The sequence below is a fragment of the Mizuhopecten yessoensis genome, unplaced genomic scaffold (genome assembly GCF_002113885.1).
Source record: "Mizuhopecten yessoensis strain PY_sf001 unplaced genomic scaffold, ASM211388v2 scaffold6971, whole genome shotgun sequence".
NCBI lineage: Eukaryota > Metazoa > Mollusca > Bivalvia > Pectinida > Pectinidae > Mizuhopecten > Mizuhopecten yessoensis.
Genome location: NW_018406816.1, coordinates 931431 through 959012, shown reverse-complemented (window position 1 = coordinate 959012; position 27582 = coordinate 931431). Strand labels below are relative to the sequence as shown.

General features: G+C 33.2%; 1 protein-coding gene across 2 annotated transcripts in view; it reads right to left on the bottom strand.

Moving 5' to 3' along the window:
• Positions 1-16785, bottom strand: part of LOC110452897 (hornerin-like) — a 24318-nt gene extending 7533 nt beyond the window's left edge. The window contains exons 1-2 of one of the 2 annotated variants that reach the window (XM_021501634.1): positions 16683-16785; positions 11605-11717 (exon numbers count right to left, since the gene is read on the bottom strand). The gene's annotated coding sequence lies outside the window, so the exon portion shown is untranslated. The remainder of the gene's footprint in view (positions 1-11604; positions 11718-16682) is intronic. The other variant, XM_021501633.1, reaches the window with a different exon arrangement.
• Between the last annotated feature and the right edge of the window lie 10797 nt (positions 16786-27582).

Below are 27582 nucleotides of genomic sequence, written 5' to 3'. Positions count from 1 at the left end.
ACTGAAGTAAAATATAACAGTTATATCAATATAGAACTACTGAAGTAAAATATAACAGTTATATCAATATAGAACTACTGAAGTAAAATATAACAGTCATATCAATATAGAACCACTGAAGTAAAATATAACAGTTATATCAATATAGAACCACTGAAGTAAAATATAAGTTATATCAATATAGAACTACTGAAGTAAAATCTAACAGTCATATCAATAAAACACCACTGAAGTAAAATCTAACAGTCATATCAATAAAACACCGCTGAAGTAAAATCTAACAGTCATATCAATAAAAAAAACAAAGAAGTAAAATCTAACAGTTATATCAATATAGAACTACTGAAGTAAAATCTAACAGTCATATTACTATAGAAATATAGAACTACTGAAGTAAAATCTAATAGTCATATCAATAAAACACCACTGAAGTAAAGTCTAACAGGTATATCAATATAGAACTACTGTAGTAAAATCTAACAGTCATATCATTATAAAACTACTGAAGTAAAATCTAACAGTCATATTACTATAGAACTACTGAAGTAAAATCTAATAGTCATATCAATAAAACACCACTGAAGTAAAGTCTAACAGGTATATCAATATAGAACTACTGTAGTAAAATCTAACAGTCATATCATTATAAAACTACTGAAGTAAAATCTAACAGTCATATCAATAAAAAAAACCACTGCAGTAAATCTAACAGTCAAATCGATATAGAAACACTGAAGTAAAATCTAACAGTCATATCAATATAAAACTACTGAAGTAAAATCTAAGTTATATCAATATAGAACCACTGAAGTAAAATATAACAGTTATATCAATATAGAAACACTGAAGTAAAATATAACACTCATATCAATATAGAACTACTGAAGTAAAATCCAACAGTCAAATCAATATAGAACTACTGAAGTAAAATCTAAAAGTCATATCAATATTAATTCACTGAAGTAAAATCTAGTAGTCATATCAATATAGAACTACTGAAGTAAAATATAACAGTTATATCAATATAGAACCACTGAAGTAAATCCTAACAGTCATATCAATATAGAACCACTGAAGTAAAATCTAACAGTCAAGTCGATATAGAAACACTGAAGTAAAATCTTACAGTTACATCGATATAGAAACACTGAAGTAAAATCTAACAGTCATATCAATATTAATTCACTGAAGTAAAATCTAATAGTCATATCAATATAGGACTACTGAAGTAAAATCTAACAGTCATATCAATATTAATTCACTGAAGTAAAATCTAATAGTCATATTAATATAGAACTACTGAAGTAAAATCTAACAGTTATATCAATAAGTAAAATCTAACAGTCATATCAATATAGAACTACTGTAGTAAAATCTAACAGTCATATCAATATAAAACTACTGAAGTAAAATCTAAGTTATATCAATATAGAACCACTGAAGTAAAATCTAACAGTCAAGTCGATATAGAAACACTGAAGTAAAATCTTACAGTTACATCGATATAGAAACACTGAAGTAAAATCTAACAGTCATATCAATACAAAAAACCACTGAAGTAAATCTAACAGTCAAATCGATATAGAAACACTGAAGTAAAATCTAACAGTTATATCTATATAGAACCACTGAAGTAAAATCTAACAGTCAAGTCGATATAGAAACACTGAAGTAAAATCTTACAGTTACATCGATATAGAAACACTGAAGTAAAATCTAACAGTCATATCAATAAAAAAAACAAAGAAGTAAAATCTAACAGTTATATCAATATAGAACTACTGACGTAAAATCTAACAGTCATATCAATAAAACACCACTGAAGTAAAGTCTAACAGTTATATCAATATAGAACTACTGTAGTAAAATCTAACAGTCATATCAATATAAAACTACTGAAGTAAAATCTAAGTTATATCAATATAGAACCACTGAAGTAAATCCTAACAGTCATATCAATATAGAACCACTGAAGTAAAATCTAACAGTCATATCAATACAAAAAACCACTGAAGTAAATCTAACAGTCAAATCGATATAGAAACACTTAAGTAAAATCTAACAGTTATATCAATATAGAACTACTGACGTAAAATCTAACAGTCATATCAATAAAACACCGCTGAAGTAAAATCTAACAGTCATATCAATATTAATTCACTGAAGTAAAATCTAATAGTCGTATCAATATAGAACTACTGAAGTAAAATCTAAAAGTCATATCAATATTAATTCACTGAAGTAAAATCTAATAGTCATATCAACATAGAACTACTGAAGTAAAATCTAACAGTCATATTACTATAGAACTACTGAAGTAAAATCTAACAGTCATATTACTATAGAACTACTGAAGTAAAATCTAACAGTCAAATCAATATAGAACTACTGAAGTAAAATCTAAAAGTCATATCAATATTAATTCACTGAAGTAAAATCTAATAGTCGTATCAATATAGAACTACTGAAGTAAAATCTAAAAGTCATATCAATATTAATTCACTGAAGTAAAATCTAATAGTCATATCAACATAGAACTACTGAAGTAAAATCTAACAGTCATATTACTATAGAACTACTGAAGTAAAATCTAACAGTCAAATCAATATAGAAATACTGAAGTAAAATCTAACAGTCATATCAATACAAAAAACCACTGAAGTAAATCTAACAGTCAAATCGATATAGAAACACTTAAGTAAAATCTAACAGTTATATCAATATAGAACCACTGAAGTAAAATATAACAATTATATCGATAAAACACCATTGAAGTAAAATATAACAGTCATATCAATATAGAACCACTGAAGTAAAATCTAACAGTCAAGTCGATATAGAAACACTGAAGTAAAATCTTACAGTTACATCGATATAGAAACACTGAAGTAAAATCTAACAGTTATATCTATATAGAACCACTGAAGTAAAATCTAACAGTCATATCAATATTAATTCACTGAAGTAAAATCTAATAATCATATCAATATAGAACTACTGTAGTAAAATCTAACAGTCATATCAATATAAAACTACTGAAGTAAAATCTAACAGTAATATCAATAAAAAAAACCACTGCAGTAAATCTAACAGTCAAATCGATATAGAAACACTTAAGTAAAATCTAACAGTTATATCAATATAGAACTACTGACGTAAAATCTAACAGTCATATCAATAAAACACCGCTGAAGTAAAATCTAACAGTCATATCAATAAAACACCGCTGAAGTAAAATCTAACAGTCATATCAATAAAACACCGCTGAAGTAAAATCTAACAGTCATATCAATATTAATTCACTGAAGTAAAATCTAATAATCATATCAATATAGAACTACTGTAGTAAAATCTAACAGTCATATCAATATAAAACTACTGAAGTAAAATCTAACAGTCATATCAATACAAAAAACCACTGAAGTAAATCTAACAGTCAAATCGATATAGAAACACTGAAGTAAAATCTAACAGTCATATCAATATAAATCTACTGAAGTAAAATCTAACAGTTATATCAATATAGAAACACTGAAGTAAAATATAATAGTCATATCAATATAGAACTACTGTAGTAAAATCTAACAGTCATATCAATATAGAACCAATGAAGTAAAATATAACAGTACCATTGAAGTAAAATATAACAGTCATATTAATATAGAACTACTGAAGTAAAATATAATAGTCATATCAATATAGAACCAATGAAGTAAAATATAACAGTCATTTTAATATAGAACTACTGAAGTATAATATAACAGTCATATCAATATAGAACCACTGAAGTAAAATATAACAGTCATTTTAATATAGAACTACTGAAGTAAAATATAACAGTCATATCAATATAGAACCACTGAAGTAACCTCTAATAGTCATTCAAAGTAACATTAAATACCCACTGAAGGAAAATCTTACAAACATATCAATATAGAAACACTGAAGTAAAATATAATAGTCATATCGCTAGAGAACCACTGAATTAAAATTTGATAGTCATATCAATAAAATAAAACACCGAAGGAAAATATAATGGTCATATCAACATGAAACCACTGGAAGAAAATCTTACAGTCATATCAATACTTGTGTAGAAGACATTGTAACTTAGATATAACTGCACTGTTTGGTAATTTTATTATTTATCAACATTTCTTCTCATCTTAACCTGTTCTACTGTTCACTTCTTGCCGAGTCACCAATGGAAACTTAAATAACAATTTAAATAATATAAATGAAGTATGGAGCAGTTCTTATATATGAAGATTAATTCCTTTTCTCCACCAGAACAAATTTTCCCAAAATAATGTTAGTGCGTGTAGTGTTAGCATCAAATTCCAGTCTACGCCTTCAGTGACTTAGAGTGCGTATACAAAATTCCTTTAAAAGTATATATGTAAGATAATTTCTAAGAATGTCCTTTGTAACTTTGAGCGTGTGTATAATTCATGTTCAATGATTGTTACACGGGGTCTCTCCCAACTGTTAGTCCGTACATTGTATTCAACAGGATATGTCTACTCAAAATGGCAGATGTTACATGTGGACAACAACGAGAATTAACGAGAGTGTCACTTCATGAATAAATCCTTTTGTGTACAAGTCAGTGATAATTGGTCTGTGACGTTTTTGTTCACCTTCTTACTTACAGTTCGTCATAAGTGACATACTCATTACACTAGCTTTACGTAATGATAATTAACGCAGTGCTAAAGCATATTAATATAATATATAATATAACGTAAAGGTATGGAGCACATTGGAGTCAGAATACAGTGTATATGATGCTACAATGTATGTCTCTGAGCACAGTAAAGTCAGCATACAGTGTATATGATGCTATGTCTCTGAGCACAGAAAAGTCAGCATCCAGTGTATATGATGCTATGTCTCTGAGCACGGAAAAGTCAGCATACCGTGTATATGATGCTATGTCTCTGAGCACAGAAAAATCAGCATACAGTGTATATGATGCTATGTCTCTGAGCACTGAAAAGTCAGCATACAGTGTATATGATGCTATGTCTCTGAGCACAGTAAAGTCAGCATACAGTGTATATGATGCTATGTCTCTTAGCACGGAAAAGTCAGCATACAGTGTATATGATGCTATGTCTCTGAGCACAGAAAAGTCAGAATACAGTGTATATGATGCTGTGTCTCTTAGCACGGAAAAGTCAGAATACAGTGTATATGATTCTATGTCTCTTAGCACGGAAAAGTCAGCATACCGTGTATATGATGCTATGTCACTGAGCACAGAAAAGTCAGAATACAGAGTATATGATGCTATGTCTCCGAGCACGGAAAAGTCAGCATACAGAGTAAATGATGCTATGTCTCTGAGCACGGAAGAGTCAGCATACAGTGTATATTATGCTATGTCTCTTAGCACGGCAAAGTAAGCATACAGTGTATATGATGCTATGTCTCTGAGCACAGAAAAGTCAAAATACAGTGTATATGATGCTATTTCTCTGAGCACAGTTTATATGTGCTGCACACAATTGTGAACCTATAATAGAGAGAAAAGAAATAAGCCATAGACAAAACTATAATGACGCATGTTTTTATATATAATTGACAAATTGTGAAAAGGGACCCTGCTACTTTTGGTACTTATTATGAGCCCGCGTTAAGAATCCCTATTACACGTCACTGAGGTTTTTCGTATATACAGTAACTTCCCTCAACCTCCGTCAGAATACTGTTGTTTGTAATATTTTGTTATTTCATCTTAATCATTTGTCATGAAAGGTAGGACTTCTTTTCAGCTATGATTAATAATTAATGGTAATAATAAGTCGAGGTTCTTATATACCGCTTTATCACAACCCAGTTCACAGGTCGTCTCAAAACGGTTTACAAATTAATATCCGTGGTTATAGGGCCTTTGCAACCAGCTAATATCTTTCTCAACTCCCTGGGGAGCATACAACCGGAGCTGCCATATCAGCGCTAACAGCTAGCATTCAACAATTCTAGCACTGCTCAACCACTAGACTAAAGTTTTCAATACGTAGTTACATTTTCGGCAGAAGTACGGGATTCTGAAGTAAGACAATATAATACAATAGTATAGAACTCATGGTTAGAAATGCTTTTTTGCTGGTAATTATTCCAGAATTCTATCAATCAAAAACAAAAAAGCAAGGACTGTGAATGTAATGAAAAGAAATCAGCAGAAATCTATTACAAACGACATATGAATGTAGCTCAGAAAAGACTCTATTAAAACAAAAGCGTTTGAAGTCGTTTCAAACTTGTTTCAAAGATCGTAAGATGATACTAAACGTCAGCATTCGGAATTAAGGAGATATTAAAAGATAAGAAAGGACATCGTGACCTCCCACAGAGTTCCGGAGGCGACGTCAAGTGGTCGGAGCATCACGTGGGATCTATCATGACATTCCTCTGGTGAAGTGCATAGAAGTATATAGGTTTCCCTCGATCTACGTCACGATGAACACGTTTGTAATCAAGGTTAAATAACAGATATCAGATGGATAAAAGATGAACGAGACACAAACACACATGTTATTGTACCTTAAAAATTATTCGGAAATCAGGAAATTATAAAGATCATGTAAAGCATTTAGATAAAAACGTATCCTGTGACATTACTTATCTTAATTGCCACTCACATGTCAGCTTCATTAGTTGACCGATACTGTTACAGTCGAACCTCGTTATCTCGAAGTCGATGGCGTCGTGGGAAAACATCGAGTTATCCGAGTATTCGAGTTATGCGGGTTCATGTATTTGGTATGAAATTTGTTTAGTTTTGGTATAGAATGGTGAGAAAACGTTGGTCATTTATGCTTACTCATCGGTGGTAATAGCGTCCAAAATGTGGAAGTCGAAATTGGTCTGTTGATACAGATGTCTGGCGGTACAAACAAAAAGCTTAATTATATGAATTTCAAAAAATAAAAGAGTAATGTTTAATTTAAAGTTAATAATGAGTAGAGGGTGTTATATTATTATGTTTATACTCACTAACCGTGTCACTATTTTAGCAGCCATGAGAAATCGCCTTAATTATCATTATCCAATATCAGCGGATATTAATTTGAATGCCTTACTGATGTACAAAAACTTGTGACATTACAGTATTATGTCATTTCGATGCGGTCATATCATCGTATGACCTTAGCGTCCGAGACAACGTGAAGTCACATCTTAACCTAACCGAATTCTGCCTGAAGCATGTTGAAAAATAATCAGATTAAAAAGGTATTCATTACCTGCTTCCCTAGCTGGTGTTGAGACGTTAACTTCTGGACAAATAAGTAAGAGGGGCTTGGACGTCCCACTTAAATACAAACAATTGGAAATGAATAGTGTCTATGGCTACATAGAGGATGAAACACCAAATTAGGTTAGAAATAAAGTAGACGACTTGTAGATGATGTTATATTACATTTTACAAGAAAACTGAGTACTTGAGTGTGTTGGCCAGTAGTTTTTGGAGATTTTTTCTGACCTGGGCTGATGCTTTCCATGTGGGACTTATCAACCTTAGAGAATCAACCATATTTCTTAGTTATGGGACTCATCAAAACCTTTAACAACAGGACGTCCAGGACTCACCTGAAACAAATCTAAAAACGTTACTTGATGTCTATAGAAGTGGACGCCCATTTTCTGTGTTTACAACATGTTCAGTAATTTCAAAATAACTGCTTGAGTTTATTATATTAAAGTGTGACCCTTGCCCCCATTGTCAACGACGTTGAAGAAAAGTTATTAAGTTTCCTGTAACGTTTTCAACAATCTTAAGATTGTGCATATTAGGTATTTTTGTAAGAAAGTATCTCGAAACTGTTAATGTGAGCAAGATGGTGAGTCACTCCGCTCTATATCGTTAACGACAGAAAGTTGAACACATCTAAGTTGTCTTCTAGAACATTTGATGACAAATATGTTTAATAAGTTTACTAGAATACCTCTCTAAGGTATAAGTGTGTTTGTAGTATAAAATTAAGTATAAAAACTCGGAGGTTATGCCAAACTAGATTAAATTTTCAAAAGAACACCAAGTCACTTCCACCGTCAGGCGAATGATGACTGTGGAAGTCGTTATCAATTATTACATACCAAAATGAAGTGTGATGACTGAACGGCCAAGATCTCACCTAAACCCCTTTCATCATTCTATTTCGGTATCTCTGTACATATGACTAAACAGCGACCTAGCGTAATATCATAATTAACATTTATCATTCTAAACAGCGAGGACGACTATCATATAACAGGTGTTAAAATCCTTTGTTCGCAAAATTCTTTAGATCTATTTTGCTACAACACAATCCTTTGTTGCCCGAAATAGCTGACGTCCTTATATACATAAAACGAAACCAATGCAAAAATAAAATGAATTGAAAATATAGGGAAGTTTTTAACGTTGTTTTGTTGTAATGTTTGCAATAAACCTTTGATCATCTCACTTAAAACACACGCTGGTAGTATTGTAATGCTAATAAATACTACTAGGGGTTTACACGCGACCAAATGTTAGCTGCACAATAACTCAACGTAAATCATTTATAAAAGATGAAATGTTATCTTTCAGTTTGGTTTGAAATTTATGAACAATGAAGAAGGAGATAAATATATCTTATTATGAGATAAGGTATATAATGACTTTAAAACCAGTATGAATTAAAAGTATCCCGACTAAATATTGCGATTTGTGACAAAGTGACGACATGGAATCGTTGCGGCGTCATAATCATCGCCCGTCAATCTCGCAAATATGTAATTGATAAAGGGATGGGCAAGACACGAAAACATAACGAAAACATAAGAGATACTATTAGCAAATAAAATAGCAAGGTTACCAAAAGGTTGATTTTTTAATATGTTATGTTTACCAAAGATGACATATTCCCTTCAAAGTCTTTCAACATTAATTCAGTTTACTTAGTCATAGTAGACGAAATGGCCTTTTGACTTTATTGATAAACGATATTAATTTACAAATAGTATTCTTACTTCGTTGTTCTGTTATTGTTAGAAATAGATACTTTCTCACTTCGTACGTCTAGTTGTTATTAAGCCTATACAGCAATTGCAAAGTACACTATGGGTGCTGGATTACCATTTCTTTTATAACAGGAATATAATTTATCGGAACAATATTTCATTTTTAAAACAAGAGAAGGTAGCAAAGTTAAGACAGAAAAAATGACAAAAAATGGAAATTAAAGTTACGTGCTTATCTTCCGATCAGGATTGGAATTGCATGTAAACATGAAGAGAAGACAAAACCAGGCATTCGCAAAGTATTTAATATTACGCGGTGTCTAAATCAGTGTATCAACCAACGTGATCAATGTCATAAGCTTGCTGTCCTCGTGTAAGAAGCAGAATATACATTATTTAACCGATTACTTGGAAATAAATAACACGTTGTGGTTTTGAAAGGAATAGATTGATAATGTGCTTCTTTAACCCTTTTTTAAGACATTCCTCAGCTTTTGTTTGTATGACCTTGATCTTTTAACATAAACACTACATTTATATAGCAACTGTCAATGTATAGCATTCATTTGTAGAAAGTATATACATGTATGCACATTATCACGACCGGATGTCTCCGCAATACCATATCGTAGTGTTATACACCTCAGTACTACAGCTACTATTCGAGCGCGAGATTTATTGACACGTGATCAGTCAAGTTTGACATTGTATCGTGATCTATATATTTTTATACAAAGCCCCATGCACGCCGTTACATCGTTCATCAATAACGATACATGTTAATGTATTCTCAAGTGACCTCTAACGAGGTCAGCGGCATTTTTATGTTGCCTAGGCTTCTACAGTTCTAAGTAACCTGCCAATAAGTTCACGTATATGTTAAACCTATCGACATACCTACAGTTCCAACAGTGAGGCCGTTGTTTAATGTGTTTAAGTACACGTCAAGTATACGACCAATGTCAGAAAAGAATCCTTTATGAGGTCAAGTCAACTTGGATAAGCATTTCCTGTCACTGTCTCGAAATTCGGAAATCCTTTGATGAGGTCATCAGAACCAGCAGATTCTGCCAATTCCTCAAAGGTCACGAGAAATCCTCTAATGCTGTCATTCATATAGGTAAATCCTATCAATGTCTAAAAAGTCTCATACAATCTTAAAATGAGGCCATGAAAGTGACATCATACTATGCCTATCTCAAAATTCACACGAAACCCACTAATACGGTAATGTGAATATATACTTAACAATGTCTTTAAAATGCTTTATTGAACAATATGTTTATCCTACCAGAGGGTTAAACGTTATACTAGTACTGTATTTCATCCTGTAATTAGGTTATGCGGACATGCGCAAACTGTTAGTGTGTAAAAGTCCCCTGGACTCCTAAATTTGATGTGGTCATATAGATATGTACAAGTTATCAATGTTTTGGAGCCTCAGAGAAAACACCGTTATATTGAAGATAACTTGTTGCTGATTTTCAGTCTTTTTATGCCTTGCTGACATGCTTTTCGTTTTGTGACGAATCCAAACGGATATATAAAATGCTAACCACGTGATGTCATGAAGCATTTTCATTGTACTTTGATATGTCTTAAAATCCCAACCCGATTTTCTGTAGGCTAAACATCACACGGTTTATGTGTGAAATATAAAACGGGTCTACCCTCAAATCAAAGGGTTTCCAGGTAATAACTCAATACATATATCTTTAACCATGTCTTTTAACTTTTCTGGTTATCGGTTTAGTAGCATAAATAGCATTAAGATGATAATAGTTCGAAACATTGCATCAACATATTATGTGTTCAAACTAACTTAAAAAGAGGTATATATCGTCTAAATTTCACTTGCGCTTAATTTCTCGAACTTCTTCGATACAAGAAAAAATACCATGACGCTTTATTTATCTTAAAATATTGAAATATTGTAAATATATGCAGGAACCCATATTTTAAACTTATTAATTAGATAATTAATTACGTTATCATAAACTTGGCTTTGATAGCTTGTTAACAAAAGCAACATGAAACACCACTAAATAAGTATTAATTACAACTCTAGTCAACTCTACGTCTTTTCTATTTGCATATTGTAAAGGTAAAATATTGTGATATTGATGTAATTTGCACCGGTAACATGCATCAGTCTTTGAGTAGTTTTGCTAAATGAGTGCTTGTTTACATGTTGACATTTTTAAAATAACGGAACATTTCGTAAGACAAATAACATTAACGTGAGGACATAATTGCAAAAAATCTACACAGCTGGACATTATTTTGTACATAACAATCTATTTTCTCTCACAGACAAGTTCACACCTGAAACACATTCTTGCAACTATTTTGTGAAAAAGATTCAACAGGAAATTTAGTACAAACATATCTAAATTCTCTTATGAATTGGTAAACTGTACAATGTACGGAAAAAGAAATTTTCAGCAAGAATTTCAAATTTGTATTAATGAATGTATGTTTCAAAACGATGTCATACGATATATGTGACTGATTTTCTACAAAACTCTTCTGGAACGGACAAGAAAATTCCATTATTAAGCATTAAATATTCGTCTGCTACTGTTAATAAAACGGTATCAATAATTAACTCACCTACCTTCACCAGAAAAACGTCATTATAGTTGTGTCCGTGTCTGACGGCTATTATTTTACGTGGTCACTGGGCATGCCATCCATACGTCTGGCGTGTCATGTGTGCAGTCTACCTACAAGGAAACTCCACGTGTTACGCAAGTATATATATACATACAATGTGTGTAATAAGACTTTTCTCAGTATACTATCACAGCATATTCAGTTATGTTTTTTACTGAACCCCGTGTTTGATGTTACAAAGATAACATATGTTAAGTATTTGTTTCTGTGATTTTTTTATATTGATATTTTAGGTTGGAACAGTATATTTGTGATACTATCTCCAAACTGTCTTTATACTGTATATAAATCAACTGTTTGTTTGTGTTTGCCTTTTACCTGAATAGTTGTTTTATTAATAAAAAAACTAGTATTACTCGGTGTGTAACTAGTATTACTCGGTGTGTAACCAGTATTAATCGGTGTGTAACCAGTATTACTCGGTGTGTTACCAGTATTACTCGGTGTGTAACCAGTATTACTCGGTGTGTAACCAGCAGTATTACTCGTTGTGTAACCAGTATTACTCGGTGTGTAACCAGTATTACTCGGTGTGTTACCAGTATTGCTCGGTGTGTTACCAGTATTACCCGGTGTGTTACCAACATTACTCGGTGTGTAACCAGTATTACTCGGTGTGTAACCGGCAGTATTACTCGGTGTGTAATCGGCAGTATTACTCGGTGTGTAACCGATAATATTACTCGGTGTGTAACCAGTATTACTCGGTGTGTTACCAGTATTACTCGGTGTGTTACCAGTATTACCCGGTGTGTTACCAATATTACTCGGTGTGTAACCAGTATTACTCGGTGTGTTACCAGTATTTCTCGGTGTGTAACCAGTATTTCTCGGTGTGTTACCAGTATTACCTGGTGTGTTACCAATATTACTCGGTGTGTAACCAGGATTACTCGGTGTGTTACCAGTATTGCTCGGTGTGTTACCAGTATTACTCGGGGTGTAACCAGTATTACTCGGTGTGTATCCGGCAGTATTACTCGGTGTGTAACCAGTATTACTCGCTGTGTAACCGTCATTATTACTCGGTGTGTAATCGGCAGTTAACCGATAATATTACTCGGTGTGTAACCAGTATTACTCGGTGTGTAACCAGTATTACTCGGTGTGTTACCAGTAATACTGGTTACACACCGAGTAATATTATCGGTGTGTAACCAGTATTATTCGGTGTGTAACCAGTATTACTCGGTGTGTAACCAGTATTACTCGGTGTGTTACCAGTATTACTCGGTTTGTTACCAGTATTACTCGGTACCCTGTGGGATCTAACTGTTAGAAAATGTGTACGAATGCACAAGTTTTATTACTTTATTTATTTCATATATCTTATAAAAAATAAAATACAGTTATATGAGATAATGTCAGAATAACCAGAGGCTGAATTAGGCAGGTTTCAGTGTATTTATACGACCTATTTACTTACCAGTACATGCTCCATAGCATCAATGATATATAATGACATGTCTATGATAATAAACTGTGTTTATAACAATACACAAGATGTTTTGTACCAAGCAAACAAAATGCAACACTATTTAGCTAACATTATGAATGTTGGACGACGATAAGATAAATACTCGCAACGTGGGTAGTAAGAAGAAACATTGCTAGCTCATTTTTTCATATTCAAGTTAGGCAAAACAAAATATATGTTTAAGGCAACATCACTGGAAAAAAAGTAGGGTAGTGATTTATTTGTTCTATTTATTGAGAGGGGAGGGGATGGGGGCTCTTTTAAGAAAATAACAAAATTACCCAACATAGTATTTCAGACCAATCATTTCTCAACTACGTGTATATCTTTAGACAAAAATAAGTAATAATAGATATATCCAATGTTAGAACGGAACAACTCTGTCAAAAGCATTTGTGTTTTATCCTTGTAGAAATAAACACTGCAAGGGAGGTAACTGTGTACCATTTTCTGAAGGGAATTTTTAAAATCAATATGTCGAATATTACAAATATTCGGGAAAAAAATAATAGAAAATATCAGTTTGAATTATATGTATTAAGTTCATGAAATATAGAAATGCGCAAAGGCGAATTTAAAATGCATGAGTTGTCCCCCTTTGCGGTATTTAATTCCAGTTCAATTCAACGCACTGAAATATTGATGTTCTATGATAAAATATCAAAACTATGTATAAAATTACTATTGCTATTGCTATTTTTTGAAAATAATAAAAAGGTCAACTTTATCAAATGTTATTTCACCAAGGCGATATATGATAATAAGCTCAACGTTAGTTTTCATGAAATATATAATACATATGTATATACTACAAACAGGTGAAACATTATAAGTAATATTTTGTATTATAATTACTGTTTTATAAACATGACTTTACTTTGTATATGGGTAATTGAGATATGTATATATGTATTTAGAGGGTATTTAATGGTTTCACTGTAAATACCATATATTTTTCCCTCGTATGACATAATACCGATATTATGGTACGAAACGAGTGAAAAATAAATGTTATTTAACTGGAAAATCATTAAATATTTTATTTATTACATTTTTAAAGCCAACCTTTGCTGCATCAAAAAGTGTAGGAATCACTAGCATGCTTGACGCCAGGTCGCCCTTGACTACATGGTTGTGCGCCATTTTGAATGGCCTACTGAAGGCAATTCTACGTTTTTCTACGTTTTTCTGCTATTTTATGGTAGGTTGTCCTCACAAAAAAATGTTATCAACTATGTTAATAGCTTTGTGTTTGTACCAAAGATGTACAAAACAACCACTTATACAACCGTCCCTTCATCTGCAGCTGAGCAGAATATCTGCTGCAGTAAATAAAAAATATCGTTTTCAAAGGTCAATATCAAATCGATACTGGTCCGTATCATCACATGAGAAGATATAAAATTGCGTAAACATTGATATTGAGTTTTTATCACACTGATATTTTCTTTTTCATATTTCATTGGTAAAAGGGTAATAAATGCTAATTTTGATATTGCATATTCATGTCTGTTAATAAGACTAAGCAAGTAAATTGTAAGCGCATACAATGTACTACTAGGAATTTAGTACATAGGATCTGTGTATTCTGACGCACTATCTAACCCGACAAATATGTTATGTGGCATAGTGTCGGAATAGACAGGTTTTGGTCCTTTAAAAAAGATATTGTTTTCCCTTGAGTACATTATGCTAAGTTGATATTAAGTAACATCAAAGCCAAAAAATAAATATGATTTTAAAAGAAACCTATATAAAGACATTTCATCAACAATCCATACGTTACTCACCTCGTAAAAAGAACATCCGACACGCTTTACACTTCAAAACAAAAACAAATCAGCTTACCGTTTCGGTAAATTTCCTACAGTTAACACAAGACCCCTGTACATTAGTTATCTCTCATATTTGATGGTCATCTTTGGTTTTTAGTGAAGGGTCATGACGCGGCCGTGGTCAGTGTCACAGAGTATGACAAATGACCAACGTCATTGTTAATTAGCGTTCAGTTCAGTTCTTTAAGTGACGCACTGTCTACATAAATATGTCTACAAGTTCGTTAGCCAGGTCTTGTCTAGCACTGTAATAACATTTTACAAGTAGGAACTGACATATACCTATGTCTGTGATAGTTCCATGTCTGGCTGTCATGACAAAAATGACTAAGGACTGAAAGACACTTAGCATACATAAAATACTTCCTATTCAAAATAAAAACGAGCATACAATAAAATTAACAATTCTTTGCGTGTATTACACTAAACGTTATTGAAAGAGCCACTATAAGTCGAAAACGACTGCAAAGATATTCTAAAACCTGATGGAATACCCGGAGGCAAACAGGTAAATGCTGTCTTCAACACTTATGACACTGTCATGATGTCTCCCGTCAATAACGTTTCATCGGCAAACAGTGATCACAGAGGTATGTTTGATATAATAACAGACTCCTTATGTAAGTAAATGGTATTCAAAACCTAGTTTCATATGTCATTATTTTTGGATAGAGTAATTGATATATGCAGTTAACGATTTTGTAACGTTATAGAACGGTTCCATTAAATATACTCTCATGAAAGAAAACAAAAGTTCAATCAACTACATGAAAAACTCTTTAAAATGTTTGATGTAACATCGATCGACCACGGAAGGAACCAAGCTAGCGGTCTACATAAATGTACGGCCGTAAGCTTAACTGTTGTTAGAGAAGCAATGCCTTTGTTGTACTACTTTCCGACTGTATACTGTCATGAAGCAGTGAGCAATTGTTTACTAATTTAAATTAAAAAATAATTCATAAGGGAAACATTGTCGTTTATTTCGTGTATAATCACAAAATGTCGTGACCATTAAAATGTAAATTTGTTATAACTTCAGAAATACGTTCACATTGAAACTGCATTCTTTTTGATGATCCATAATTCATGATTTACGAAAAAAAAATATTATTACACAATATAACTAGTAAAAACCCGTTAGATGACTGTTTAAATTTTGTGATCATTAATGCTTAAAAGATGTAGCTTTTTTGTTGTGGTGCATTTTTTTTTATAATCTCCCAAAATTACCAGATCACACTAAATACATTACCGTAAATAAACAAATTATGGTGAACACTATTAATAGAATTAATCAAATTAAACATGTATGCTTAACAACGGTATACAATGCACGCAATTTTGACTTTTTTCATAGAAAATGACTGTAAGTACGGAACAATAGCTCAAAATTCATATAGCAAATAAGTAATAATAGCGCTTAGTACATATTCAGATTTTATCAGCTTTGCGATATGTAATGAATTAGCACTACCCTATTATAATGGGAATATGAAAGTAAAATAAATAAAGATAATTCTATAATCAGATATAAACAGAAAAATTAATATACATATTCTTGAATTCAAAACGATCACGCTCAGTAATATGCATAATTCATACAATGCTCTCAAAATATAGGAGTTTGAAAATTCCACCTATATTTATAGTAAAACTTCAGACAGTTAGTAAATGGAGAATTGTTATGATACAGCACTTACCTTTAATTAAATAGTTCTTAAGTTTTCAAAACAAGTATTAGTTAGAACATCACTTCATATTGATAAGGAAATTCCAGAATCGGTGTGAATTAATCCATAGTTACGTGCCACAGTGACCAGGCAAATACGAGATGCAACGTACACTGTCTCAATACACGTCACACGAGCCAAACCCCTTGTCTGAAGATACCTTGATACGGGGTCAACCATAAAAGACTAGATAATGCTAAATCAAAGATAATCGGTCGGGTTCGTGTAGGGGTTATATTGGCAGTGTGAGTGTTACCATAATAGCTGTCACGGCTGACCTGTAGCAGGCCATCAAGTATTGTCAGTAGTAATATATCTAGAAATAGATCATCAGTTGTTCATTGTCTATTTTGCATTGACTGTTCTGAATGTGTCATTTCTATAGCGATCGCCCTATCAATGTGCTTTACTGGTGTAGGCGTACAGAGGAACTCGTATTCTTGAAAAACAGTTCACGATACTATTGCTGTTTAGTATTAAATATAAGTAACATTTAAACAAAGTGGAATTGTTTTTTTACAATAATATCACACAGTCTACAGCACTTTATCAATTTGTTATGCAAAGTTGCAGGAATGATAACAAAGTGTGTACCCAATGTTCACAATCCCTCGTTTTTTTCAGCTTGGTGATAGGAAAATATGTATAAAAAGTTTGAATCTACAATACCGCACAGAGTGAAATGAGTAAGGCCAATTAGCAGTAGTTGTCAAACTAGTGGAGCACGTTTTGTGTTTTTCCTGGACTTTTTCAGTTAATACGAGGACAATTACACAGGATATACCATACCAAGGATATATCATACAAATACAACAGCGACAGTAGAGATTAACATGAACTAGTACATAGGGAGGAATTTTCTCTCATTTCCCTGTGGGTAAGGTAGAGCTGTCCAGGGTAAGAAAGGGGTGTAGGACATTTCTTACACTCCATTTCACGTGACGTGCCGTCACAATGGTTCAACAATGACGGCACGTCACGAATTTGGAACTCTCCGATGCCGCAATGCGGAAAAGGCGATGTGATGAAATTTAAACCTTTTACGATATTTTTACCATACACTTTAGAAAGGTGTGATTCGTTTTTCTGCGCAAACTATGTTTACAAATATGGGATATGCTAAAACTGGCTGGCTAATTAACGCATTTTCATGGTTTCTGAGATTATTCCTGGTTGGAATGAGACAAAAATACTCTTTCATGCCCAAGGGTGTAGGATAGGGAAATTCCACCCAGGGGATTTTCAAAAGCGGGGTCAACATTTAGCCCCAACTTTGAAATCTTTTATTCTTTAGCTATATGTAGAAACATAAAAATGATCAATAACTGCATAACACCATGTTGAGTGACGGGGATATCCTAACTAAATGACCGATAAATATCACAGGGCAATGTTATTTTGAAAATGAATTATGATAGTGTACCGTGTATAAAATTACTGTTATTTTGATACTAAATATGTCATATTGGTATACACGAAGTAAACGTAATGATACTTTTAATTAGAAAAACGCACAAAAAAAAATCACAAAACTTAAAATATAACCAACATTGTCAACTTGCCTTTATATAGTTACAATAGTAGTCTATATTTCAAACTTCTTTAAAATCTTCCTATATATGTATTCTGTCTACAGAATTATTTTTATGTAATATCAAAACCGGTAAAGTACTTTTTTAGCATGCCAAACATGATCAATGCCAAATTTCACATAACATTGAAGATTTGACTATCAATGTTTATTATGATAAATACCGATACATTTTCTGTGTTTGTATCATACTAAAACACTTTATTATGTTAGGCATGTTTAAAAGTTATGTGCAGCAGTAATAACTCATAAATATGTATTCTGCCATAGTAATCTTTCCTCTGGAGAACTACTTAAGGTTGAGATTGTGTTATAGACAAAGCTATGCAATTATCTAAAAATTATGAAATATTCTTAATAATAAAACTAGTATACACTTTATTATACCCCTGCAACGAAGTTCGGGGTTGAGGTGGGGGTGTAGGGGGTGGGGGTATACTGGAATCGGCTTGTCTATCCGTTTAATCTGTCAACTCATTCTAAAGCAGTGGACCAATTTCAACGAAAGTTTCCAGATATGATAACTAACTAACATCTGAAGTTTTGCATCCAGGGATTATTTTTTCATTCTGACCCTTTTTTTTACAAAGTTATGGCTGTGTTGAAAAATCCTTGTCTGGACATGTCCTCCAAATTTATGAGGTAAGTTTCAACGAAAGTTTTCAGATATTGTAACTGCCCCTTACATTGTGCATCCAAGAAGTATGTTTTCATTCCGACCCTTTAAAAAGGAGTTATGGCCCTTTCTTGTGGAAAAAACTTTGTCCGCCTCATAATATTCTGGGCCAATTTCAATAAAAACGTTTTCAGATATAGTAATTACCCCATGATGTCGTGCATCAGGGTAGTATTTTTTCATTTCGATCCTTTTTAAGGAGTTATGGCCCTTTGTAAAAAATCTTTGTCTTGACAACTCTTCCTTAACTACTAGAACAATTTCAGCAAAACTGGGTCATCTAGGCTAACAAAATTCGGTATGAAAGTTATGTTTTGGCATGGGGAGGGGGTACAAGAAGTATGTCAGTGACATATATACATGGATAATTACTGGTGGGAGACTATGGATTAATTTGCAATGCTTTGCCTTAGTTAGCCTTGATCTTACAGTTCTGGTTTATATAGGAGCGGGGTATTAGTTAGTATTTGGCTTACAGTTCTAGTTATTATTTTGTTTGCCTTTTGTCCATTGATTAAACAAAATATGAAGGGACATTACACTATTTTATATCGTTAACTCTAAACAAATAAAGCAAAGAAAGATATCCTTATCTGACTCCCCATACATTTTTTTTTAATTTCAGCACATTTGATTTGTGTGACCTTGAATGAAGGTCAAGGTCATCAACGTTTACAACACTTTAACTCATTTACATGATCAACCTAATTGCCAAATATAAAGACCCAAGGACCTTTAGTCATGAAGAAACATAAGTTAAAGGAAATCTATGTTTTTCCTTTTTTGAACCAAAAGTGTTATATGTCAAATTTACCGGATGTCAGACTCCGCAATCTACAGAAAATATAAGGATGCAAAACGTCACAGACGCATATCAGAAGAATATCTTCAGAAACTTAATAACGACATCGTTGAAACTGCTGAAATCGTCCAACCCTCTTTCTGGAGTCTTGTAAAATCTCATCATAAGAAAACTCTCGGATGTGCTGGGACGGAAATAAAGATGGTGTTATGATAAAAAAAATCATACAGATTTCGCAGATAACTGGGGTTCATTTTACTGTAAATTATATAAAGAATCAAACAGTCCTAATTTTTATTTAAAAAAATAAAACTTAAGTCAATCGCAAAAGTTACCGAAACGTTTTGTTCAGACGAGAATGATGTCACAAATTGTGATGAATTTTCAGTTGAGGAAGTCGAAAGAGTATGCAAAACTTTACCCACAGGTAAAGCTCCTGGTCACGACTTACTTGTATATGGAATTTTTACATTTGCTCATGTGTCACGTTACAGCTGTTTGACAAAGCTTTTCAACGTTTTATAGGTTCCAACTACCTCCCTTTGTCCTTCAAAAGACAAGTTATCTACATTTTATATAAAGGGCATAATAAATCAAAAGCTGACCCTAATGGTTATCGTGCAATATCATAATTGCCTGTTATCATGTTTTTTTTTGAGAAATTGTTCCTAGAAAGATTAAAGTCTGAAAATATGTTTTACGTAAGTCCTCTACAAAATGGTTTTCAAAAACAAGTGAGTAGTGTCATGACTTCCTTCCCTTTGCATGAAGCTAATAAGTATGCCAAAGATTACGCTAATAAGCTTTTTGCTTGTTTCTTCGAAAGCTTTTGACTGCGTTTGGCATAACGGTCTTTACTTCAAAATGCACCAAATGGGATTTTCTGTTAAATATATAAAAATATTAGCTTCAATGTTTACAGATATGCAGAGTTGTGTTTTGTATCAAGGCTTTCAATCCAAATGGTTCGCCATCGAACAGGGAACGAGCCAAGGGGGGTATTGTACTTCCATGGATGTTTACTTTGTGTATAAATGAATTGTTAGATAGTTTATGTAACACAAACGCTGCATTGTTTGTTGGAAATATTAATGTCAGTTGCCCTATGCAGGCAGATAATATGGTATTATTGGTGTATAACAAGTGTATATTCTAGTTAAAAAAAATATTGTGCACGTATTTCTGTTCTTATTCACTATTCATTCATTACGCATATATATTTAACTCTTCAATTATGGAGGAAAAAAGATTAAAGATGTGAATGAATGAATATCATTTGGAAAGAAATTTATCTTAAACTAACAACTAACATCGAGGTCTACCTTTTTAGGGACTAAGACAATGATTACACATTTGACAAAATTTGAAGGGAAATATTTAATCTCGTGTAACATAGAGTATAAGAAGAAAAAAAGTACGGAACCGAAAGCGTCGTTGCTTTGCAGAAATGTATAAATATCAATTTGGCATAAACGAATTTTGAGGTTGAAGATATTGGCTCTTGTTGCCTATTAATACCATCATTATGCAAAAAAAAAATACTAAACCAAACATGCGGTTGCAATTGTATTCTAGTTCAATGCTACAATATGGAATATTCAGTATGACCTTTATATGAGGTAGATAGGTCGTTATATCAACCTGGGAAAGAGTTATTAACCGGGACAAAATCATGTTTTGTAATATTCTTTATGTAAATACTGTTTTATCGTTGAGCAAATTGTACATTAGTTTAGAAAAAGTCGTACTGACTACAAGATACTAACCTTGTAAGAATACACTTGTTTTCAGACTCTCTTTATACGATTACATTTTGAAACTTTAAGTTTTTGTAAAGCTTTCGTCCCTTCAATTCAAAGATGAGTTTTACTGAGAGTGAATAAAAGGGAATGTATGTTACAAGGCTTCATGTCGATATAGTTTCTAAGCTAGTTGTTATCTTCCTCTCAAATGACATAAACAAAAGGATTGGTGAGTGTTTACTTGTTTACACAGATTGAATGTTTGTGGGGGTTTTTTATCGTGAGAACAGATAGACAAGGCCAAACACACAGATAAAATATACAATAACTACCTACAAAACAGTCAAAGTAACCGCGACTGGCATAACATTATATACATACATATACAGAACATGTAACGAATATTCCTCTCATACAGTCAATGAAAAATGTTGTGTATCACAATATAAGTTTACATTTGATTTCTATTTAAAATACAAATGTTTACCACAGCCGATCCGCACAGGTATCTAATCAACGTATCATTCCTCGTGAACACATTTATTTAACTGTGGCATTATTCTGTTAAACAGCCCGAGATTATAACTTATGACCGGTATTCTTATACGAATTTCAATAGGAAAGCAAGGCAATACCTTCAACTTCTTTTAAAGACCTTTAACAAAACAGCTGCAGAAACTCTACTCTATTTAGCACTTAGAGCAAAACGTTGATTTTTTAAATCAATGATTTGTCTATATAAACAGTTTGCTATAGAATGGTCGTTTATCTCATGAAATAAATGCAAATAAACGGAATCTGAATGCAAAATGGCCTGTAACAGATATATGATCATATACATCGTGTTATTTTGTTGTGTGATATGTACCCTTCGTTAAACAATTGTTTAGCTGGACACTACATAATGCACTGCTTCTTATCCTAAATAAAGGGGCAGAGCGAGGCTATTTGTTTGTTGAAATATACTTCCTCAATTAAAAGAAGTTATACAAACACTATGCAGTAGAATGGAAAACCTTGATGCAAGTTATGTACATCCTCTTAAACTTGTCAGTGATAAATGTTCATCAGTGTGATGCTGTTCGAAGATATTCAGTAAAAAATTATACTAATTTTGTATATTTCCTCACATGCAATAATGTAATATAACTTAATTATTAAATTTGAATACATATGCAACGATGAATTATACGGAAAGAAACACTTTGGTATTTTTGTTCATCCGCATGCAATTACATATTTGCATTCGGTGCACATACAGCATGACTTTAGAAGCAACCAAAAGCTTTAACTGGAGGAAAACCATGCATATATACATATAACACGTATACATTACAATCCCCACACATCACAGTGTGTATAAACCCCGGAGAGTTCCAATAACGGAGATATAACGGAGGTCATTGGTTCAACACGTCACATTAAACCGTGACGTGCTACTTCAAACACGCAACAGTACAGGGAAAGGTTAAAGTGAAATACTTGATACTTTGCTGCTTTATCATCGACATTTACGCTCTGAGGATGGTCGAAAACACAAATCAAATCCACCGCCGACATACAATAGGATTATTTCTCATTTTTGTAGACTATAGACGTCTTGTCCAAACTCTGGTCAGCTTAAGAGCCATTTTCATTAATAAAAGTTCTTAATCGTTATTATTCATCAGTAAATACGAAGGATTCTGAACATTCATTCGCTGAATGTAAGACAGAATATTTGTAGATGCTTATGTTTCCTAAAATTTTAGATATTTCAGCAAAAAAAAATCCTTTTGAAATTTGTGAAAGGATCTCATTAAGCTGACAAAACTCTTTGAAAATCCGATCATTTGTGGTCATGTCTAGCTCGTGAAACGGATCCGGACACAAAGTACGGCTATTTTAGTTCTGACCCGCAATCAAAGTGTCAGTTGAAGTATGCCCGACTGTGTGATATTTTTTATACTGTACATTATGTACGTGTATATATACAGGTTTGCCTTGTAGGAGACAGTAGTACTGGGAACAGTTTGGCGCTAACACTGTACAGTCCCAAAAGGCATCATTCTTCCCCCGTAGTATTTTTGCGATGATCGTTGCTTTTGTTCAGATGGGCCGTAATATCCCGAAACTCCCTTTCACAGGGTTTTAATCAGGAAATTATATTTTCGTAATGATACCTCATTACATCGTACCTGTACAATGTACATTACTGTAACAATGAATCAAATATGCTATTTAAACTGCTTTTAAAATTATTTTTATTTAAGGATTGAGCCAAAACATAAAAACGGAGTGTACTCTGAATAAACCGCTCGCGGTTTATGAAAAGAGTACACACCTGTTTAATTTTATGCTCAATAACGTAAACAAATTATTCAAGTTTATACTTATAATTTAATTCTAATTTAAATATTAAAACGATTAAATGTTTTTAAACATTTAATTTGATACGTCACGCATCAAATGATGCAATACTCAAAACAGTTCTTTCGTCAGTTTTTTTAAGTTATGAGCTCATAAAATAACAAAATAAACCAATAGTAATGTTTGTTTTAAACAGAATTAAATTATACTAACTTATTTTTAGTTGGCAGTTTTTTTTTTGTTTTTTTTTAAAGGTCGATACAGAAAGATCTTTGGGTATTTTCAAAGAATTCAATTTCCTTTTTTCAGAAATATATATCACTTTCTAGCATTATTGACAAAAACATCTCTTTTTCTTATAATGCAATCTAACGGCCAGGAATACGATTATGTGTGTGCCAATATTGGCCATGGTGACAAACGGAAATCTATCGAAAGCAAGATACAGTGAATATGCGCCTTCTGGAAATTAATTCAAGACAAATTGACATGTTTACAAACCTTGACTGTATGTCCCTCCAGAGGAAAATATCTATACCTTATACATACAATAGATATGTTTTATATGATCATGCCTTCAGATAATTCTGTAACGACGATTTGATGATAAAGGTTGATGGTTGTTTTGAAGTATCGTCGTTAAGTGTGGAAAGGCTGTACGTATCGTGTCATAGTACAATTTTAACAAGGCATTACAAGTGATACAAATCCCCTCGCATTCACACAGTGTGACTTATGTAAGAGGAAATGAAGTCGCTAGAGTGATGACAAAGTTTTTTCCTAAAGATAGTAACAGTGACCTTGACCTTCAATGTAGAAACCCGAAACGCGAACCTGTTCAAGACATGATTGATTGATTGATTGATTGATTGATTGGTTTTACGTCCGCTTCACTACCGAGTAGTTCGGTTATCCAGCAGACGATTCAAGGCATTGCAATACCAAACACTTGTGTGAAGTTTCATGAAATTTCGTTGAGGGCGAGAACTAAAACGATGACAAAGAGTGTTACAAACGTACGTACATCCGGAATCCTATTTCCCCTCGAACTTTCGTTGAGAGGGAATAACTAGCTATACATATCTTTTAATACAAATTTTTATATTTTTATGATAATAGAAAGGACGTTGATATAATTTAGCTCATTAATATTGTCCCAGTTTATCAACTCCCGAGTCTGTCTTGAAGAAGTCAGGGTATTGGCTAACACTTTAATGGCTGATCAATCGATTGATTAATACTTTCCGTCACTTTGATTGGTTAAAATAATAAATAATTGAAGTTGTCTTTTGCAAGATGAGAACCCGTTGGCCTCTTGTTCCGCCCTTATAGAGTTGTCTCGAACGTTGTACATGTACCATAATACATACTAAACTGTTACAAGTGTTAAGCTCTATTATCACTTGGCATTTAAATAACAACACCAAAATATTTCCAAGCTTTATAAAGTGGCATTTATGTATACAGTCATATATATATATATATGCTATGCTTTTTTTTGTATCGCAGCCATCAAAAAGAGATTCATCGCAGACAAAACCACACCACTAACATAAGAGACCGATTTGGGAAATAAAGTGGTCTCAGGCATGAATCCTCTGGCATTTCCACGTGTTTGAATACGCATGTCATTTTAACGTTGTGTAGCTACGAATGACTAGCCCGTCAAGCTAGTTTGCGCTTTAAGAACGACAGAGGGAGTGGGAGGAAGCGATCGCCGTAAGACATAGAAATACAGAACTATCTTACAAACGTCATCAATACTATTATTTGTATTATTTATAATGTTCTTTAGGTTTTCGGTGTTTTAGCGACTTAAATATCATTCCTTGATTGTGGGGATGTGGTGGCGACAGCCTTTATTTTTAGAAATAGACAGAACCGCCCCCATAGAACGTACTCATCCCGTTGCTTGTGTTATTTGTGACATGAGTTAGAAGTTTGGATGTTTTTTATGGGTTGATATATCTCGATTCGATATACTTCAAGAGTTTCGTGTATTTGTATCCGACAAAGATTTTGGGGAGATTTCCCGAAAACATCTGCACAAAGATCTGTTGTTTATTCCGATTGACAAATAATGGCCATCAACTTATTGTTGAAAGTTTGTTCTCAAACAAATACCCTTTTCGACGAAACATATCCAAGACAGCTGCTTTCGAACAGTTTGGGGTTTGTTAACGTCGTCCATATATAGATTTTGCCATCATGACGCGTCGCGTATAATATGAGACATGTTCATTGGTAGGAGTTTTGCTACATTTGACAGACCCGAGACATTCTTCTGGGCGGCACGTGTGGTAATGGGAAGCTTGTCTTCTGAAACATTAATTATGTGTAAGGGTTCTTTTCTTCCGTCTTAGAATGTCCTCGTTTCCTGTTGGTGTCTTTTCTTGTCGATACAGAATTTTGTCGATACTGGTTTATTTATCTGTTTTATGTTTCTAGAGCATAAGAAATAGAGAGTAGGAAGAAAAAAGGAAAAGAAAGACGTCCAGGGTATTGCAATGGCGCAGCAACCCAGTTTTGTTATCTTAAATGTCTTTTAAGTAGAAAATACAGAAGAAAATCACCGATTCTTAAGGTAGGGGATCTCACAGTAATCACCTATTGCGATAGCATGCTATGCAAAAAGGCCCTTTCCTTCCACAAACCTACATAGATGATACCGGTACATATTCTGCCAAATTAAGATGACAGATTCAGATGAACCTACAGGGGAACCTACATATAAAATTTGAGAAAGATCCCTCTGGTACTTCTTGAGAAATAGCGATAACAAACTTTCAATATCAAAATCCAAGATGGCTGCCTTTCGGCCATTTTGTTTATCCAATCAGTCTCAAAAGTTGCGCTGCACAGCTAAGGACAAAAGGGAAACTACATATAAAATTTGAGAAAGATCCCTCTGCTACTTCTTGAGAAATAGCGATTACAAACTTTCAATATCAAAATCCAAGATGGCTGCCTGTCGGCCATGTTGTTAATTTGATCAGTCTCAAAAGTTGCCCTGCACAGCTAAGGACAAAAAGGACAAGGCATATACAATTTGAGAAAGATCCCTCTGCTACTTCTTGTGAAATAGCGATAACAAACTTTAACTATCAAAATCCAAGATGGCTACCTGTCGGCCATTTTTGTTTATCCGATCAGTCTCAAAAGTTGCCCTGCACAGCTAAGGACAAAAAGGACAAGGCTTATACAATTTGAGAAAGATCCCTCTGGTACTTCTTGAGAAATAGCGATAACAAACCTTCACTATCAAAATCCAAGATGGCTACCTGTCGGCCATTTTTCTTTATCCGATCAGTCTCAAAAATTGCCCTGCACAGCTTAGGACCAAGGGAAACCTACATATAAAATTTGAGAAAGATCACTATGAAATTTCCCGAGAAATAGCGATAACAAACTTCCAATATCAAAATCCAAGATGGCTGCCTGTCGGCCATGTTGTTCATCCGATCAGTCTCAAAAGTTTCCCTGCACAGCTTAGGACCAAGGGGAACCTACATATAAAATTTGAGAAAGATCCCTATGAAATTTCCCGAGAAATAGCGATAACAAACTTTCAATATCAAAATCCAAGATGGCTGCCTGTCGGCCATGTTGTTAATCCGATCAGTCTCAAAAGTTGCCCTGCACAGCTAAGGACAAAAGGGAACCTGCATATAAAATTTGAGAAAGATCCCTCTGGTACTTCTTGAGAAATA